This window comes from Fukomys damarensis, unplaced genomic scaffold (genome assembly GCF_012274545.1).
Source record: "Fukomys damarensis isolate Sample0158 unplaced genomic scaffold, DMR_v1.0_HiC HiC_scaffold_34, whole genome shotgun sequence".
Lineage (NCBI taxonomy): Eukaryota > Metazoa > Chordata > Mammalia > Rodentia > Bathyergidae > Fukomys > Fukomys damarensis.
In genome coordinates this window covers 19207092-19213172 of record NW_022900946.1, presented here as the reverse complement: position 1 = coordinate 19213172, position 6081 = coordinate 19207092, and the positions used below count along the sequence as shown (strand labels likewise).

The 6081-nt window shown below is 48.1% G+C and overlaps 1 long non-coding RNA gene across 1 annotated transcript in view; it reads right to left on the bottom strand.

Annotated features, from left to right (window-relative positions):
• Positions 1-1022, bottom strand: part of LOC117284143 — a 13780-nt gene extending 12758 nt beyond the window's left edge. Inside the window, exon 1 of the long non-coding RNA XR_004515244.1 lies at positions 354-1022. This is a non-coding gene — a long non-coding RNA (uncharacterized LOC117284143). The remainder of the gene's footprint in view (positions 1-353) is intronic.
• Positions 1023-6081: the final 5059 nt, after the last annotated feature.

The window sequence follows — 6081 nt, the reverse complement described above, 5'->3', positions numbered from 1 at the left end:
AAAAAAAAAAAAAAAAAAAAAAAAAAAATTAAGTCTCATCTCTGTTAGTAGCTCACTCTATGACATGGATCAGTTTTGTTTTTCCTGTACCACGGATCGAACTCGGGACCTTGCCCTTTCAAGGCAGGTGGCGCAACCACTGAGCTAAATCCCCAGCCAGTCTCCTTTCCTAGGCCTCAGCTAGCTGGCCTGTGAAATAAGCGGGTTGGACTTCACAGCTCTTTTGTGCTACAACTCCCTGATGAGTGTTGTATGAAGCAAAACCCAAAAGTGATACGTATAAAAGAATAAAGCTCCCTACTGTTTCAGGGAACCCCAGGAGCCATAGAGCACCACTTCAATCCGAGAATTACCTGTCTCCCCATAGCTGAAATTTTCCTCCTCTCACCCAGAAGTGCCTCCCGCCCTGAAGTAATAGAAAGTGGGCAGGGTTGGGTAGGGCCTTGGATTTCAACCACAGAGGAACAGGGCAGTTTGAATTCCAATCGTGACTGGTCATCTCTTAAACTTCTCATTTCCTGCTTTACCTGGGCGCTGGCCTCAGGGTAAAACATCGCTCTAAGAACTTTACGCGCAAATTTTTGATATTCTTTCTACAGTATGTTACTCTCAGCAAGTTCAAAGCCTTTGAGGGTCCTAAATGAGAACTTTCGAGATCCTCTCAGGACTTCTGTCTTCTGTCCTACAGCCCACAAGGCGCGGCCGAGTCTCGAGAAAGCGCGACGAGTGGCAACACCGGACAGTCTCGTTCCTGCCTGGCCCCGGGCTTGCCACCTCGGCGCCCTCCTGCCTGTTAGCGAAGGCCTGTGGGAGCTGGGTTCGCAGGCGGTATCCAGGGCGTGAGGAGATAGCCAGCACTGACAGGCACTCCGCTCGACCCGAGCCCTGAGGCCGACACCAGGTTGAGGCGCGTCAGGTCGCCTGCTGCAGCCCAGGCCAGCCCCTGGCTGAAGCCCCGCCCACAAGAGGCGTAGCGTCCCGGAAGAGAGGTAGCCGCACGTCTGCGTCTACGCCTGCGCCACTCGGACTGCGCGCACAGCCTGGGGGCGGAACCAAAGCGGAAGAAAGGTGGGGGGGGCCGAGCCCTGAGGCCGACACCAGGTTGAGGCGCGTCAGGTCGCCTGCTGCAGCCCAGGCCAGCCCCTGGCTGAAGCCCCGCCCACAAGAGGCGTAGCGTCCCGGAAGAGAGGTAGCCGCACGTCTGCGTCTACGCCTGCGCCACTCGGACTGCGCGCACAGCCTGGGGGCGGAACCAAAGCGGAAGAAAGGTGGGGGGGGTCGGCTGTCGCACGCACGCGCAGAAACCACTCTGACTTTCGGTCTCTCTGGGTACCGGCGAAGCTCAGCGGCTAACTCGGCCGGCGCCCGCCCGTGGTAGGTCCCAGGACGTGTGAATGCTAGGCAGCTACAAGGACCTTCCCCATCCGGAGGAGCTTTCCTCAGAGAACATTTGCCAGTAAAGATCTGGGCTTCAGAGACCCGCTTCCCCTACCTTCAGGACCCCAGTCTAGAATGGCCATGCTGCGATCCTTGGTTTCTCAGCTGAGGAGAGGAGGTGCACTGAAGAAGGATGAGGCCCCCCCGCCACGTTTTCTTTAGGACGAGGGAAGGGTGGCCGAACTTGGCCGCCGTGAGGACGCGAGCTATACTGCTTCTGCGGTCACCAAACGCGGAGGGCGCAGCCCCGGAGATCTGCCCAGATGCGTCTTTCTCCGGACCTGTTCCCGCACAGGCTGCCACTCCCGCCGCTCTCCTCACCGGTAGCCAATCCGTGTGGGATGGGGAGGTGGGGGGCCCTGGAGCAGCTGTGTCCTCTTAGGGCCTAAGGAGCAGGGATGGAATGACCCAAAACGTCGCAGGGACCCAGAGAAAGGACACGGGTTGGGTCTCCTTAGGGCCACTGGGGACCCAGGGTCCAACAAGAGCTCCCAGGCAAGACCGAGCTGATTTTGGGTGGGCTTCTGCTTGGGCCTCTCTGTGTCCCTATCACCTGGTTTCCAGCTCTTACGAGCGGGGCAGAGTCGGGGAAAGGCTGGGATTCCAGTGACCACTCAGCAGGACTAGGAGCGGGCAGCGAACTCCTGGGTGTCAAACTCTGGCCCCTGCTGTCGGCCCCTGTGCAACTAATGCTGATCTTCACCCTTCTTCATGACCTTCCTCTATGAGGAACTTGTAGCTCCCCAAGCTCACACTCCCTGCGCTTTGATTTAAGGCCCAATTTTCCCTATCTCATATCACCCTGATTGCTCTCTTATCACCTAATCACCAGCACTGCAGAGGTTTACCTCTGAGTGCCAATCCTTGATATTCCCCCAAGATCTCCCTCTTAATTTCTGGCCTCCCAAACCTACCCTTCCCTCAGAATTAGCTAAAATTCCACTCCCCAAATGTTTGTTGTAGTATTTGCTGAAGAATTTTGATATGTAAATGGGAGTCTTCTCAAAAGAGGTAACCCATTCCTGTTTAAAGACAACCATTTATATGATAGGCCTCGTCAAATAAGAAGGGACTGGGTGTGTAGTCTCTACTCTGGGAAGGCTGAAGCTGGAGGATGACTTGAGTCTAGGAGTTCAAGATCAGCTTCAGCAATATAGTGAAACTCCATCTCAAAAAGGGTGGGGGGAGCTGGAGATGTAGCTCAGCGGTAGTGTGCTTACCTAGCATGTGCAAGACCCTGGGTTCAGTGGCCACAAACAGCAAAAAGAAAAGGAAAAAGATGTCTGTGGGCTTCCTTGATTATTCCCCTTCTTGTGCCTTGAGTCCCTTACTAAATACTTACTTACCCCCAGGACAGAAACAATGCCTTAATAAATATGCAAAAGTTTGAAATCTTTTGAAATTGTGAGATAAATCCAGAGATTTGGAGAAAATGAACTACAACAAATACTTTTGCATTCTTCACAAATATGTAATCACAACTCTTAGTATGTGAGAAAAATATATTGTGCACAGCTTTGTGTAGGCTTCCAAATTAGCACAAATAATAGGATGAGTAGAAAATTGGCCAGGGCCAGGGATTTAGCTCAGTGGCACCTCACCTGCCTCACAAGTGCAAGGTCTTGAGTTCGATCCCCATTACCACAAATAAATTAAGTAAATAAATAAAATTGGCCTTTGGTTTGGTTTGTCATGTATTAGCCTGGTGAACTCAGGCAGAACCCTCCAGTCTTCTGTGTAGGTGCAGCTTTCTCCTGATCAGTTTAGTTTGGTGATAATAAATGTACCAGCCCTCATCTACTTTACAAGATAATGGAAAAAGTCAAATGCGAAATGGAATTAAGATTTATTTTAAGTATCTGTTCCAAAATCAGTCCTCAATAAATTTTCTAATGAAACTTTAAGTCTTAAATTTTGTTACTAACAAGCTTCTAGGTGCTGACTGACCATTTTAAAAATCAGTTCTGAATCTTTGCCAGTTTGTGAGGAAGGAGGAAAGCCTGAGGTGAGCAAGTAACCTAGCATGACCAGTGGGGGAGTTGGGTGTTATACATTCCTGGCCCTTCATTTACAATGCTATTCTCTGGGCCACTTTGTTCATCAATCTCATTGGTAAAATATGAACAATAATGGTAATAACAGTGGGCAGCTACTGAGTGCATTCTGTGGGTTATGTACTATTTCAAGCACATTTCATGTACCCAGCCATTTAATTGCCACCACCACCCCATGTGAGCGGGACTGTCAGTATCTCCATTTTGAGTGAGAAAACTGAAACACAGTTTAGTCATTTGCCTAAGGCCACCCTGTAACAACTGGAAAGGTCCAGGATCAATCCCATACAATCCAACTCTAGGTCTATGCTGTTAATGATACTGGCCAGCTAACTCCATGGGTTTATTGTGTGGATTCAGTGAAATAATACACATAAAATACTCAGCACAGTGCCTAGTGCAGAGCTCTTATGATGAGTGCATCACTGTAAGCCGTAAGTAGGTTAATGCCTATAGGTCTAAAGCACAATTCCTGGCACAAAGGAGATGCTCTAGAAATTGGCTCCCTTTCCTACAGACATGAGGGAGAGAGAGAGAGAGAGAGAATATGTGCCACTCTGCAAAGAGATGCAGGAATGCTCCTTTATGCATGGTAGCTTATCCTAAGGATAAGAAATTGGTAGTGGGGTATGGTGACACATACCTGTAATCCCAGCTTTCTGGGAGGCTGAGGCAGAAAGATCACGTTTGAACCCAGCCTAGGTAACTTAGCAACTTTTTGAGACCATTTCAAAATAAACAGTGCTAGGGTTGTAGCTCAGTGTGAAGGTCTTGAGTTCAATCTCCAGTACCATAAGAGGGGGAAAAAAAAGTTGTCACAACCTTTCAAATATGCCTTTCCTATGGACAGTCTCACGTCTCTATTCTATTTTTCTAATTGGTATGACTTTTTTTTTGGTCTAAAATGATCCCCAAAGCCTCACGTGTTTCTAAGGTGATTGAATTATGGGCATACTATAGCTCCCCTAACTTGCTGTTAGGAGATGGGGTCTCGTTGGAAGAGGTGGGTCCTGGTGGGGTGAACCGGAAGGGTGCTTCCGTCTCCACTTCCTAGCCACCATTATGGGAGCAGCCTTCCTGTACTGCAGACCCTTCCACCATGCTGTTTCTGCCAAGGAGCCAGCCCGCTGTGGACTGAAACCTCTAAAACCACGAGCCCAAATAAAACTCTTGTTTCATTTGTGGGTGTTGAGTCTTAGATCCCAGTGACAAGGAAAGTGACTATGACACTAATGTCTCCTCTTTATTTCCTTTATGGTCTTCCGAAAAGAAATAAGGTTTCCTTGGGCTGGAAAAAGCTTGAGACTAATGTCAGTGTCACAAAAGGTAGAACTGGCATGAAATGCTACTGTACTCATGCATTTTCTAAGGCTGTTTAACTTCAGTTAACTGGGATAAAAACACACTTGCAAAACCAGGGAATGACAACTTGTCCTCCATGACTGAGGGCTGAGTCGGCCATCTAGGATCTATCACACACATTTGTCCGTGTACACACTCCCATAACCTGTGATCTACTTGTACATACTCAATATAATTATTCCTTCACTCACCCACCCCAAACATACTTCTGCATCTGGGGTCATCTATACACAACACAAAACACACAGCCACCTTCTTTACTCCCCCAGAGCCCACTCATTCCAGCAACACATAGGTGAAGAATCGTGTCAGGCACTGTTGGGTACTCGAGCATCATTTCCCCACAAACATAGACTTCCTGCACTGTGATGTTTTTTTTAATGCACCTTACCACATATAATGTTCAGCTTATACATACACGTCCTTAAAGGCATAACGTGACTTTGCTGTTTAGAATGCTCTCAGATTTTGCTTTCCTCATTTTTCCATTTGTTTATCACTTTAATGGCAGATTAACCCAAAGGTGGTAGGGTATGAGGTTTATCAAGCAACACAGTTTCAAGGAAGGATCTGGCCCTTCTTGCTTTCTGTCTTCCAGAGAAACACTATATTTCTCCCAGAATGAGTGGAAAAAGGAACCAGGGTAGAATTGGTGAGCAGGAGTGGCCTTAACAGATCAGACTGGGGCCAGGGATTTATCTCAATGGTTCTGCTGCCTGCCTCACAAGCACAAGGTCCTGAGTTCAATTCCCGATGCCAAAAAAAAAAAATACACACACACACACACACACACACACACACACACATATATATGTATATATGTATATAAACACGTACATACATACTGCTCAGTTGCCCAAGGTCTGTAGACTGCAGAGTCCCCTGATCAGGACACCAGCAAGGGAGAGCATGGGCCCACATATTTAACCCTAAAATCAACTTCCCAAATCAAGAAAACCCAGAGATGTCAGCCTTAGCCACAGAATCTGGCATCCTCCCTGGCAAACTGCATAGGTGGTAGCCTGGGTTTCTAGGTCCTGCTTTCCCTTTTTTGGCTATTTGTAACCTACCTCCTCACAGGGTCCAGTTCTTTCCCTTTCATACTCAGTTTTCAAGCAAGTGTGAAATTTCTTGGCAGATCCCAGAGGGAAAAATTCAAAATTAAAGGAGTCCTGTTCTAACCAGAAACAGTGAAATCTGGTGAAAGGGCAGAGAGTCAAGGTTTTAG